This window comes from Berghia stephanieae, chromosome 15, assembly GCF_034508935.2.
Source record: "Berghia stephanieae isolate SIO BIC M18660-M18661 chromosome 15, UCSD_Bste_1.3, whole genome shotgun sequence".
NCBI classification, from domain to species: Eukaryota; Metazoa; Mollusca; class Gastropoda; order Nudibranchia; family Aeolidiidae; genus Berghia; species Berghia stephanieae.
The window spans coordinates 1,849,056-1,864,055 of NC_088374.1; the positions used below are offsets into that span (position 1 = coordinate 1,849,056).

The 15,000-nt window shown below is 41.2% G+C and overlaps 1 protein-coding gene across 1 annotated transcript in view; it reads left to right on the forward strand.

Annotated features, from left to right (window-relative positions):
* The window catches only part of LOC144960712 (uncharacterized), a gene marked incomplete at its 5' end in the record, with an annotated part of 26,046 nt that overhangs the window by 10,660 nt on the left and 386 nt on the right, over positions 1-15,000 (forward strand).

Genomic DNA, 15,000 nt, shown 5'->3' on the forward strand with positions numbered 1-15,000 from the left:
TAATAATAATAACACACATATTCAAATATCGCATTCATTAACTTCCAGATGAAATCCTACCACAGGCACCAAATCCGACCAATGGGAACACGAGATGACGTCATGGCCTCGTCATTTCCTCCTGCCTTGAGACAAAACTCTTCCCTATCGTCATCATCATCGCCATCATCATCGAAAGCCTCGTCGTCAAACACCCGTCGACACACCCTTTCCGTCCTACCATTCTCCATTCTCAGGACCAAAACAAGATCGATTAAGGAAACGGCCAAGCGGAAGTCTTGGTCAGTGTCGATAACAAAACGAGGAAATAAAAACAAAGAATCGTCAGCGCGAAGCTACGAAAGAAACCGAAAGAGTTTTGGGGGTTTTCAGGGAATGACGAGTAGGTCGAATGTTGTCAAAACGGGCAGAAACTTAACGTTGTTTAACAATAGAACGAGTGGGAATTTTTCAGGCAATATTGGGATTGGTGAATCTTCTGTGATGAGTATTGACAGGGACAAGTCTGGTGCCCTTCCTGGGAATACGGAAAACGGAGGAGGGAAGAAGAAGAAGAATAATAATAAGAAGAAGATGAAGAACTCTGGCAGCTGTTTGTTTGCTTGTTTTGGAAGACGGAGGAAGAGAAAGATCGAGAAATGAGATTATTTTTGTGGTGGGAGATGCAAAGAGGCTTTATAGATAGTATAGGCTTGGCTAAAAAGCTCACAGCATTGCCATCCTGAAGTATAACGGACCAAGACGCAAAACTATGTGTGGCTATGAACGTTTCTTGTCTGGATAATAGAGTTAAGTGAAAATCTCATAACTGATGCAAAACAATAAAAAGACCGAGACGTCACTTCTTCTATACCTTTTATAAAAAATAATACATCATCACGTGCAGGATTTGCGACTGATAACACGATACGGGCTTGATAGCTTGTGTTGTATGCAGAACTGTGTTGTTGGGTGTATTCTCAAACTATAACACATACATTGTTGTTTGTAATGGACAGAGACGTTGTGGTTTGGGTTATTCTCATTAACATCACAATACAACAACATAACATTTGTTTGTAAATGACAAGACTGGTGATGATTTAGTTATTTCCATACACATACACACACAACATTGTTGTGTAATGGACAAGACTGTTTGGATTGGGTGTATTTCCATTACAAATAACACACTACATGTTGTAATGGACAGAGACTGTGTGTGGGTTTGGGTGTATTTCCATTACACACATACACACACATACATTGTTGTTGTAATGGACAGAGACTGTGTGTGGGTTTGGGTGTATTTCCATTACACACATACACACACACATACATTGTTGTAATGGACAGAGACTGTGTGTGGGTTTGAGTGTATTTCCATTACACACATACACACACATACATTGTTGTAATGGACAGAGACTGTGTGTGGGTTTGGGTGTATTTCCATTACACACATACACACACATACATTGTTGTAATGGACAGAGACTGTGTGTGGGTTTGAGTGTATTTCCATTACACACATACACACACACATACATTGTTGTTGTAATGGACAGAGACTGTGTGTGGGTTTGGGTGTATTTCCATTACAACACATACACACATACATTGTTGTAATGGACAGAGACTGTGTGTGGGTTTGAGTGTATTTCCATTACACACACATACACACATACATTGTTGTAATGGACAGAGACTGTGTGTGGGTTTGGGTGTATTTCCATTACACACATACACACACACACATACATTGTTGTAATGGACAGAGACTGTGTGTGGGTTTGAGTGTATTTCCATTACACACATACACACACACATACATTGTTGTTGTAATGGACAGAGACTGTGTGTGGGTTTGGGTGTATTTCCATTACACATACAACACATACATTGTTGTTGTAATGGACAGAGACTGTGTGTGGGTTTGAGTGTATTTCCATTACACACATACACACACATACATTGTTGTTGTAATGGACAGAGACTGTGTGTGGGTTTGAGTGTATTTCCATTACACACATACACACACATACATTGTTGTTGTAATGGACAGAGACTGTGTGTGGGTTTGAGTGTATTTCCATTACACACACATACACACACATACATTGTTGTAATGGACAGAGACTGTGTGTGGGTTTGAGTGTATTTCCATTACACACATACACACACATACATTGTTGTTGTAATGGACAGAGACTGTGTTGGGTTTGAGTGTATTTCCATTACACACAATACACACACATACATTGTTGTTGTAATGGACAGAGACTGTGTGTGGGTTTGGGTGTATTTCCATTACACACATACACACACATACATTGTTGTTGTAATGGACAGAGACTGTGTGTGGGTTTGGGTGTATTTCCATTACACACATACACACACATACATTGTTGTTGTAATGGACAGAGACTGTGTGTGGGTTTGGGTGTATTTCCATTACACACATACACACACATACATTGTTGTAATGGACAGAGACTGTGTGTGGGTTTGGGTGTATTTCCATTACACACATACACACACATACATTGTTGTTGTAATGGACAGAGACTGTGTGTGGGTTTGAGTGTATTTCCATTACACACATACACACACACATACATTGTTGTTGTAATGGACAGAGACTGTGTGTGGGTTTCGGTGTATTTCCATTACACACATACACACACACACATACATTGTTGTTGTAATGGACAGAGACTGTGTGTGGGTTTGAGTGTATTTCCATTACACACATACACACACATACATTGTTGTAATGGACAGAGACTGTGTTGGTTGGGTGTATTTCCATTACACACATACCACATACATTGTTGTAATGGCAGAGACGTGTGTGGGTTTGAGTGTATTTCATTAACACTACACACACATACATGTTGTAATGGACAGAGACTGTGTGTGGGTTTGAGTGTATTTCTTACACACATACAAAACATGTTGTTGAATGGACAGAGACTGTGTGGGTTTGAGTGTATTTCATTACACAAATACACACACATACATTGTTTAATGACAGAGACTGTGTGGGTTTGGTGTATTTCCATTACACATCAACACACATACATTGTTGTAATGGACAGAGACTGGTGTGGTTGGGTGTTTTCATACACACACACACACCACACTACATTGTGTAATGGACAGAGACTGTGTGTGGGTTGGGTGTATTTCATTACACACATACACACACATACATTGTTGTAATGGACAGAGACTGTGTGTGGGTTGGGTGTATTTCCATTACACACAACACACATACATTTGTTGTAATGGACAGAGACTGTGTGTGGGTTTGGTGTATTTCATTACACACACACACACATACATTGTTGTAATGGACAGAGACTGTGTGTGGGTTTGGGTTATTTCCATCACACACACACACACACACATACATTGTTTTTAATGGAAAGACTGTGGTGGTTTGGTGTATTTCCATTACACACACACACACACATACATGTTGTAATGGACAGAGACTGTGTGTGGGTTGGGTGTATTTCCATTCACACACACACACACATACATTGTTGTAATGGACAGAGACTGTGTGTGGGTTGGGTGTATTCCATACACACACCACACACACACATACATTGTTGTAATGGACAGAGACTGTGTGTGGGTTGGTGTATTTCATTACACAACACACAACAAACATTGTTGTATGGACAAGACTGTGTGTGGGTTTGGGTGTATTTCCATTACACACATACACACACAACATACATTGTTGTAATGGACAGAGACTGTGTGGGGTTTGGGATTTCCATTACACACATACATACACATACATTGTTGTTGTAATGGACAGAGACTGTGTGTGGTTTGGTGTATTTCCATTACACACACACACACACACATACATTGTTGTAATGGACAGAGAGTGTGTGGTTTGAGTGTATTTCCATTACACACATCCAACACATACATTGTTGTGTATGGACAGAGACTGTGTGTGGGTTTGGTGTATTTCCATTACACACAACACACACATACATGTTGTAATGGACAGAGACTGTGTGTGGTTTGGGTGTATTTCATTACACACATACACACACATACATGTTGTTAATGGACAGAACTGTGTGGGGTTTGGTGTATTTCCATTACCACATACACACAATACATTGTTGTAATGGACAGAGACGTGTGTGGGTTTGGTGTATTTCCATTACACACATACACACACATACATTGTTTTGTAATGGACAGAACTGTGTGTGGGTTTGGTGTATTTCCATTACACACATACACACACATACATTGTTGTAATGGACAGGACTGTTTTGGGTTTGGGTGTATTTCATTACACACATACAACACATACATTGTTGTAATGGCAGAGACTGTGTGTGGGTTTGAGTGTATTTCCATTACACACATCACACACATACATTGTTGTAATGGACAGAGACTGTGTGTGGGTTTGGTGTATTTCATTACACACATACACACCACATACATTGTTGTTGTAAGGACAGAGACTGTGTTGGGTTTGGTGTATTTCCATTACACACATACACACACATACATTGTTGTTGTAATGGACAGAGACTGTGTGTGGGTTTGGTGTATTTCCATTACACACATAAACACACATACATTGTTGTTGTAATGGACAGAGACTGTGTGTGGGTTTGGGTGTATTTCCATTACACACATACACACACAACATAATTGTTGTAATGGACAGAGACTGTGTGTGGGTTTGGGTGTATTTCCATTACACACATACACCACACAACATTGTGTAATGGACAGAGACTGTGTGTGGGTTTGGGTGTATTTCCATTACACACATCACACACATACATTGTTGTTGTAATGGACAGAGACTGTGTGTGGGTTTGAGTGTATTTCCATTACACACACACACACATACATTGTTGTAATGGACAGAGATGTGTGTGGGTTTGGTGTATTTCCATCACACACACACACACACAATACATTGTTGTTGTAATGGACAGAGACTGTGTGTGGGTTTGAGTTATTTCATTACACACACACACACATACATTGTTGTAATGGACAGAGACTGTGTGTGGGTTTGGGTGTATTTCCATCACACACACACACACACATACATTGTTGTAATGGACAGAGACTGTGTGTGGGTTTGGGTGTATTTCCATCACACACACACAACACACACAATACATTGTTGTAATGGACAGAGACTGTGTGTGGGTTGGTGTATTTCCATTACACACACACACACACATACATTTGTTGTAATGGACAGAGACTGTGTGTGGGTTTGGGTGTATTTCATTACCACATACACACACATACATTGTTGTAATGGACAGAGACTGTGTGTGGTTTGGTGTATTTCCATTACACACATACACACATACATGTTGTGTAATGGACAGAGACTGTGTGTGGGTTTGGTGTATTTCATTACACATACACACACATACATTGTTGTAATGGACAGAGACTGTGTGTGGGTTTGGTGTATTTCATACACACATCCATACACAACATTGTTGTTGTAATGGACAGAGACTGTGTGTGGGTTGAGTGTATTTCATTACACACACACACACACATACATTGTTGTTGTAATGGACAGAGACTGTGTGTGGGTTTGGTGTATTTCCATTACACACATACACACACATACATTGTTGTAATGGACAGAACTGTGTGTGGGTTTGGGTGTATTTCCATTACACACATACACACATACATTGTTGTAATGGACAGAGACTGTGTGTGCGTTTGGGTGTATTTCATTACACACATACACACACATACATTGTTGTGTAATGGACAGAGACTGTGTGTGGGTTTGGTGTATTTCCATTACACACACAACACACACATACATTGTTTTTAATGGACAGAGACTGTGTGTGGGTTTGGGTGTATTTCCATTACACACATACACACACACATACATTGTTGTAATGGACAGAGACTGTGTGTGGGTTTGAGTGTATTTCCATTACACACAACACACACTACATTGTTGTTGTAATGGACAGAGACTGTGTGTGGGTTTGGGTGTATTTCCATTACACACATACACACACATACATTGTTGTAATGGACAAGACTGTGTGTGGGTTTGGGTGTATTTCCATTACACACATACACACACAATAATTGTTGTTGTAATGGACAGAGACTGTGTTGGGTTTGGGTGTATTTCCATTACACACATACACACACATACATTGTTGTAATGGACAGAGACTGTGTGTGGGTTTGGTGTATTTCCATTACACACATACACACACATACATTGTTGTTGTAATGGACAGAGACTGTGTGTGGGTTTGAGTGTATTTCCATTACACACACACACACACATACATTGTTGTAATGGACAGAGATGTGTGTGGGTTTGGGTGTATTTCCATTACACACACAATAACATATATTGTTGTTGTAATGGACAAGATGTGTTGGGTTTGGGTGTATTTCCATACACACATACACACACATACATTGTTGTAATGGACAGAGACTGTGTGTGGGTTTGAGTGTATTTCCATTACACCATACACACACACACATACATTGTGTTGTAATGGACAGAGACTGTGTGTGGGTTTGAGTTTATTTCCATTACACACATACACACCATACATTGTTGTTGTAATGGACAGAGATGTGTGTGGATTTGGGTGTTTTCCATTACACACATAACCACATACATTGTTGTTGGAATGTATAGAGACTGTGTGTGGGTTTGAGTGTATTTCCATTACACACATAACACACTACATTGTTGTAATGGACAGAGACTGTGTGTGGGTTGGGTGTATTTCATTACACACACACACACACATACATTGTTGTGTAATGGACAGAGACTGTGTGTGGGTTGAGTGTATTTCCATTACACACATACACACACATACATGTTGAATGGACAGAGACTGTGTGTTGGTTGGGTGTATTTCCATTACACACTACACACACACCATTGTTGTAATGGACAGAGACTTGTGTGGGTTTGAGTGTATTTCATTACACACATACACACACATACATGTTGTAATGGACAGAGACTGTGTGTGGGTTTGGTGTATTTCCATTACACACATACACACACACACATACATTGTTGTAATGGACAGAGACTGTGTGTGGGTTTGAGTGTATTTCCATTACACACACACACACAACATTGTTGTTGTAATGGACAGAGACTGTGTGTGGGTTTGAGTGTATTTCCATTACACACATACACACACATACATTGTTGTAATGGACAGAGACTGTGTGTGGGTTTGGGTGTATTTCCATTACACACATACACACATACATTGTTGTAATGGACAGAGACTGTGTGTGGGTTTGGGTGTATTTCCATTACACACATACACACACATACATTGTTGTTGTAATGGACAGAGACTGTGTGTGGGTTTGAGTGTATTTCCATTACACACATACACACACATACATTGTTGTAATGGACAGACTGTGTGTGGTTTGGGTGTATTTCCATTACACACATACACACACACACATACATTGTTGTAATGGACAGAGACTGTGTGTGGGTTTGAGTGTATTTCCATTACACACATACACACATACATTGTTGTTGTAATGGACAGAGACTGTGTGTGGGTTTGAGTGTATTTCCATTACACACATACACACACAGACATTGTTGTAATGGACAGAGACTGTGTGTGGGTTTGGGTGTATTTCCATTACACACATACACATACACACACATACATTGTTGTTGTAATGGACAGAGACTGTGTGTGGGTTTGGGTGTATTTCCATTACACACATACACACACATACATTGTTGTAATGGACAGAGACTGTGTGTGGGTTTGAGTGTATTTCCATTACACACACACATACACACACATACATTGTTGTAATGGACAGAGACTGTGTGTGGGTTTGGGTGTATTTCCATTACAGACATGGGCCCATACCATGTTAGGTTATCAGACCTGAAAATAAGTAAACATTGCATGCAACTTACTAACCTTTTACAACAACACATTTGTGTGTGTCTGTGTGTTTGTTTGTTTGTGTGTGCGCGTGTGTGTGTGTGTGTGCTAAAATGCGACCCATCGTCTTAAAACTTTATTATGTCGGAACAAACCTGATGCTTAAAAGTCGAATTTAATGTTAAACTTCTCAAAAATATAAATTGTTGGCATTAGCACCCTAAAATATGGTATCCTTTCTCCTCAATAAAACATACAAACTCAACACAAGTCTGATATTTCTGGCTATAAATTCTATTTCAACATTTTAACCATCCCGACTTAATACCGTTTTTTAGGCGAAGGGTCACAAATATGAATTTTACCAATCAAGATGTCGAAAATGACCCAATTTTGTGGAAACTGATTTTCTATTGAGGAAGGTCGAGAAATGAGATTAATTGTGGATGGAGATGGAAAGTAACGGGAGTTATGGGCCTTTAATGTGCGGCTATGTGGCCTTGTGGTATGACACTCGCTTTCGGATCGGAAGCTCCTGGGTTCGAGCCTCGCGCTCGGCGAATCGTTGAGTCCTTAGAAAAGGCTCTTTATTCACATTCTCTCACCGTACTCAGGTGTAAAATGAGTACCTGGCCGCTAACAGCGTTGTCTTTTTCCGAAAATTTGTAATATCACCTAATAGGCGTTATGTCCCGCCCTACATGTTAAATGTTGCTGTTGACCAGGGACCCCTTGTAAAGCGCTTTGAGCACATTTAAGCTCCACTTTTTTTTTAATAAAGGGAGATAACTGTCGTACTCTGGAAAGACACGTAGGTAAATCTTTGGCCAGAAAACTCGACCTTAAAATGGATATTATGCGCTTGGCTAAGAAGTTCACAACATTGTCATCCGGAACTATAACGGACCAACAAGCAAAACTATGTGTAATCTTGAACACTTGCAATTGTCTGGTTAATACAGTTTAGTGAGAATTACTCATAAACACGGATGGCAAAAAACAAAACAAAAAACAATAACAAAGACCTGAGTGACGTCAACTTCGTTCCATCTATATCACTAGATTTGAATAACCCCTCTCCTTGGCGTAAAGGACTTTCTCAAACCTGGGACTGTGCGAAGTCCCAGGTTTGACAGATGTGTTTATTGTGTGTGCCAAGTAGAGGGTTATTGTAATCGATTGATATGTTTTAAGGACGAGTTTTCTGGTCAAATTTTTAGATACGTCATTTTTGCAGTCCCTACGCCCGTAAGCTGGTAAACTATGACGACAACTCACATGCATGTAAACATGCCACGTTGTGTGTTTATATGTGTGTGTATGTGTGTATGCGTGTGTATGTGTGTATGTGTGTATGTGTGTATGTGTGTGTATGTGTGTATGTGTGTATGTGTGTATATGTGTGTATGTATGTGTATGTGTGTGTATGTGTGTATGTGTGTGTATGTGTGTGTATGTGTGTATGTGTGTGTATGTGTGTATGTGTGTGTATGTGTGTATGTGTGTGTATGTGTGTATGTGTGTATATGTGTGTATGTATGTTTATGTATGTGTGTGTATATGTGTGTATGTGTGTGTATATGTGTGTATGTGTGTGTGTGTATGTTTGTGTATTTGTGTGTATGTGTGTATGTGTGTATGTGTGTGTATGTATGTGTATGTGTGTGTATGTGTGTGTATGTGTGTGCATATGTGTGTATGTGTGTATGTATGTGTGTATGTGTGTATGTGTGTGTATGTGTGTATGTGTGTGTATATGTGTGTATGTATGTGTATGTATGTGTGTGTATATGTGTGTATGTGTGTGTGTATGTTTGTGTATTTGTGTGTATGTGTGTATGTGTGTATGTGTGTGTATGTGTGTATGTGTGTGTATGTATGTGTATGTGTGTGTATGTGTTTGTATGTGTTTATGTGTGTGTATGTATGTGTATGTTTGTGTATGTGTGTGTATGTGTAAATAAAAAACAATAAAAAAATACAATTCCCTTCATTCATCCCTTAAGGGAAATTTGTCTCTAGGGTCTATTCCAAGGGAAGAGTGGAATAACCCCGGCAGCAGTCGCAGTGCAGCGTCGCAAATTGAGCTAGGCCGAGTTGACTTGCTCAAGGCCACACAGCGCAGCGGCGAGTGATCGAACTCGCTGCCTTTCGGGTACGAAGCAAAGACCGTACCACTGAGCCACGCTGTCCCCTGTGCTTATGTGTGTGTATGCGTGTGTTTGTGTGCGTGGGTATGTGTGTGTGTGTGTGTGTGTGTGTTTGTGTGCGTGGGTATGTGTGTGTGTGTGTGTGTGTTTGTGTGGTGTGTATGCTGTGTGTGTTGTGTGGTGGTATGTGTGTGTGTGTGTGTGTTGTGTTTGTGTGTGTGTGTGTGTGTTTGTGTGCGTGGGTATGTGTTGTGTGTGTGATGTGTGTGTGTTTGTGTGCGTGGGTATGTGTGTGTGTGTGTGTGTGTGTGTTTGTGTGCGTGGGTATGTGTGTGTGTGTGTGTGTGTGTTTGTGTGCGTGGGTATGTGTGTGTGTGTGTGTGTGTGTGTGTGTGTTTGTGTGCGTGGGTATGTGTGTGTGTGTGTGTGTGTGTGTTTGTGTGCGTGGGTATGTGTGTGTGTGTGGTGTGTTGTGTGTGTTTTGTGTGCGTGGTATGTGTGTGTGTGTGTGTGTGGTTTGTGTGCGTGGGTATGTGTGTGTGTGTGTGGTGTTGTGTGTTGTGTGCGTGGGTATGTGTGTGTGTGTGTGTGGTGTGTTTGTGCGTGTATGTGTGTGTGTGTGTGTGTGTGTTTGTGTGCGTGGTATGTGTGTGTGTGTGTGTGTGTTTGTGTGCGTGGGTATGTGTGTGTGTGTGTGTGTGTGTGTTTGTGTGCGTGGGTATGTGTGTGTGTGTGTGTTGTGTGTGTGGTTTTGTGTGCGTGGGTTGTGTGTGTGTGTGTGGTGTGTTTGTGTGCGTGGGTTGTGTGTGTGTGTGTGTGTGTTGTGTGCGTGGTATGTGTGTGTGTGTGGTGTGTGTTGTGTGCGTGGGTATGTGTGTGTGTGTGTTGGTGTGTTGTTTGTGTGCGTGGGTATGTGTGTGTGTGTGTGTGTGTGTTTGTGTGTTTGTGTGCGTGGGTATTGGTGTGTGTGTGTGTTTGTGTGCGTGGGTATGTGTGTGTGTGTGTGTGTGTTTGTGTGCGTGGGTAGTGTGTGTGTTGTGTGTGTGTGTTTGTGGTCGTGGGTATGTGTGTGTGTGTGTGTGTTGTGGGGTGTTGTGTGCGTGGGTATGTGTGTGTGTGTGTGTGTGTGTGTGCGTGGGTATGTGTGTGTGTGTGTGTGTGTTTGTGTGCGTGGGTATGTGTGTGTGTGTGTGTGTGTTTGTGTGTGTGGGTATGTGTGTGTGTGTGGTGTGTGTTGTGTGGGGTATGTGTGTGGTGTGTGTGTGTTGTGGTTGTGTGCGTGGGTATGGTGTGGTGGTGTGTGTGTTGTTTGTGTGCGTGGGTATGTGTGTGTGTGTGTGTGTGTTTGTGTGCGTGGGTATGTGTGTGTGTGTGTGTGTGTTTGTGTGCGTGGGTAGTGTGTGTGTGTTGTGTGTGTGTGTTTGTGTGCGTGGGTTGTGTGTGTGTGTGTGTGTTTTGTGTGTTTGTGTGGTGGGTATGTGTGTGTGTGTGTGTGTGTGTTTGTGTGCGTGGGTATGTGTGTGTGTGTGTGTGTTGTGTGGTGGGTATGTGTGTGGTGTGTGTGTGTTGTGTGCGGTGGTTGGTGGGTGTGTGTGTGTGTGTGTGTGTGTTTGTGTGCGTGGGTATGTGTGTGTGTGTTGTGTGTGTGTGTGTTTGTGTGCGTGGGTATTGTGTGTGTGTGTGTGTTTGGTCGTGGGTAGTGTGTGGTGGTGTGTGGTTGTGTGTGTGGGATGTGTGGTGTGTGTGTGTTTGTGTGCGTGGTATGTGTGTGTGTGTTGTGTGTGTGTGTTTGTGTGCGTGGGTATGTGTGTGTGTGTGGTGTGTGTTTGTTGCGGGTATGTGGTGGTGTTGTGTGTGTGTGTGTGTGTGTGTGTGTGTGTGTTGTGTGTGTGCGTGGTATGTGTGTGGTGTGTGTGTGTGTGTGTGTTTGTGTGCGTGGGTATGTGTGTGTGTGTGTGTGTGTGTGTTTGTGTGCGTGGGTATGTGTGTGTGTGTGTGTGTTTGTGTGTGTGTGTGCGTGGGTATGTGTGTCTGTGTTTGTGTGCGTGGGTATGTGTGTTTGTGTGTGTTTGTGTGCGTGGGTATGTGTGTCTTTGTTTGTGTGCGTGGGTATGTGTGTGTGTGTGTGCGTGAGTGTGTGTGTGTGTGTGTGTGCTCAACATGAAATTGACCAATTAATAATATGTCGCAAATCCACCCATTTTGTGTAACAAATGTTTTATGTTTGGTGTCTTTGTGTATCATTGAATAAAATTGAGAAAGATTGTGGGGTAAGGATTTGTATCGATTGATCTGAGAATAGATTTGGGTATGGAGGGATGACAGGGGAAACGGAGAATAATGATAAAACGGTGTCAGGGCTAACGCGGGATCGAACTGACACGGCACCCTCCGCCTGGCTAGGAGAGAGAGAGTGAGAGAGAGAAGACAGAGAGAAAGAGTGAGAGAGAGAGAGAGAGAACGAGACAGAGCGAGAGATAGATAGAGAGAGAGAGAAAGAAATAGAATGAGAAAGAAAGATAGAGAGAGAGAGAGAAAGAGAGAGAGAGAGAAATAAATAGAATGAGAAAGAAAGAGAGAGAGAGAGAGAAAGAGAGAGAGAAATAAATAGAATGAGAAAGAAAGAGAGAGAGAGAGAGAGAGAGAGAGAGAGAGAGAGAGAGAGAGAGAGAGAGAGAGAGAGAGAGAGAGAGAACGACGTGGTCTTGTGGTATGACATTCGCTTTTCTGACCGGAAGGTACTGGGTTCGAGCCTCGCTGGGCGCATAGTTGAGTCATTGGCAAAGGCTCTTTACTCACATTCTCTCACCGTACGCAGGTGTAAAATGAGAACCTGGCCGTCAACTGTGTTGTCTGTCAAAAAAGAAATGATATCGCCTAACAGGCGTCAGGTTTCGTTCTACATATTACGTGTTGCTGTTGGTCAGGGGCCATTTATAAAGCGCTTTGAGCACGTTTAGTGAATATTGCGCTGTATAAGAGCTCAAGGTCAAGCTGTAGTTTTTTAGAAGAGCTAGAAGTCGCTTGGCGCAAGATTCGGGGAATAGGGCGGAGGTTCGAACCAATACCCACGAATAGCCGTACAGAAGCTCTTGACTTGTGAACAGATGATGAATTGAATTCAATTGTCTGATGTCACGTCGGGCAGCAACGGCGGCCATCTTGGTTCTAAACAGAGATAATCTGTACTTTTTATTCTTCATGCTGGCTAGAACTTTTCATATGTCTTGTGATCAGAATGTATAAAAGTCAAAACATGATCAGATTTATAATGTTTTTTTTCCCCTCTGGATACGCTTTTATGCTCATCGGAGAACTATTTCATAAGGGCGTCCGCCATTGTTCCGATAGTATAGAGCCAGTTACTAAGTTAGCATGCGTCATTACGAAAGAAGTGACGTTACGACTGTTGAAGCGTATGAAAACGGTATTAAGTCGGGTTGATTAAGATGTTGAAAATAGAATTTATAGCCAAACATAACAGACTTGTGTTGAGTTTGTATTTTTTATTGAGGAGAAAGGATACCATATTTTAGGGTGCTCATGCCAACTATTTATATTTTTGAGAAGTTTGACATTAAATTCGGCTTTTAAGCATCTGGTAGTTCCGACATAATACCGTTTTGAGACGATGGGTCACAATTGTCACGATGCAGAATGACAACTCGTGGGGCTATGAGTGGTCTAGTGGTATGACACTCGCTGTAGGATCGGAAGGTATTGGGTTCGAGCGTCGCTCGGCCCATAGTTGAGTCCTTGGAAAAGGCTCTTTACTCATATTGTATCACCGTACTCAGGGTGTAAAATGAGTACCTAGCCGTGAACAGCTTTGTCTCTGTCCGAAAAAAAATGAATGGAATATCGCCTAAGAGGCGTCATGTCGCGTCCTAAATGTTAAATGTCGCTGTTGACCAGGAACCCCCTGTAAAGCGCTTTGAGCACGTTTACTGGATATTGCTCTATATAAAAACGTAAGGTGTTTAATCATCCTGACAGGAAGCGAATATACCATAATATCATCCATACACAATATGTATCATCTTTCAGGAAATGGCTGAAGACTGAGTTGTTTTGTAAGACTTATCTTTCATGAAATAGATGTTGCTTAGATTTTGTTTCTGTATTCATGCTTATAGGGAATGAGATTAGCGGAAGAGTAGCGTCCCTAGAGTTGACGTCACCCATAGTCTGTGACATTACCGGCGGAAAAGTTATTAGAGAGAGAACGTCATAGTCACAGACTATGGGTGACGTCCAATCAAGGGACGCTACTCTTCCGCTAATCTCAATCCCTATTGCTATTCTCCATATTTATCTATTTCTTACTGGGTCAAGTCAATTTTATTGGTCCAAGCTCGAAGAAATAGATAAATAATGTGAAATTGAATGTGAGCTTCAATATAATTACAAAAACAGATCAAATGAACGTTTCAGGTTTCCCCTTTATCAACAAAACAGGATGAATGAAACACCACAGATGAATGACATAATGGGGTAGTGACGTCCGACGCCACTATGTCATTCATTATGTCATTCATCTTGATTTGTTGATAAAGGGGAAACCCGAAACGTTCATTTGATCTGTTTTTGTAATTAAATTGAAGCTTACATTCAATTTCACATTATTGATCTATTTCTTAGTGGACACTTTTTGATGACAATGTGATTATGAGATTTAAACACTTTTTGGTGTATTAGAATCGCTGAATATTCTTTTATTTTGATACATAAAATTACACACACACATTATATATATATATATATATATATATATATATATATATATATATATATATATATTCGTGAGAAATTGATACCCATGGATCGTACAGAGTGAGGAGCACGTATGCGATCATTTGGGTGTTCTCATTCTTATGGATCGTTGGGGTTTAATGGGTATTATCTTT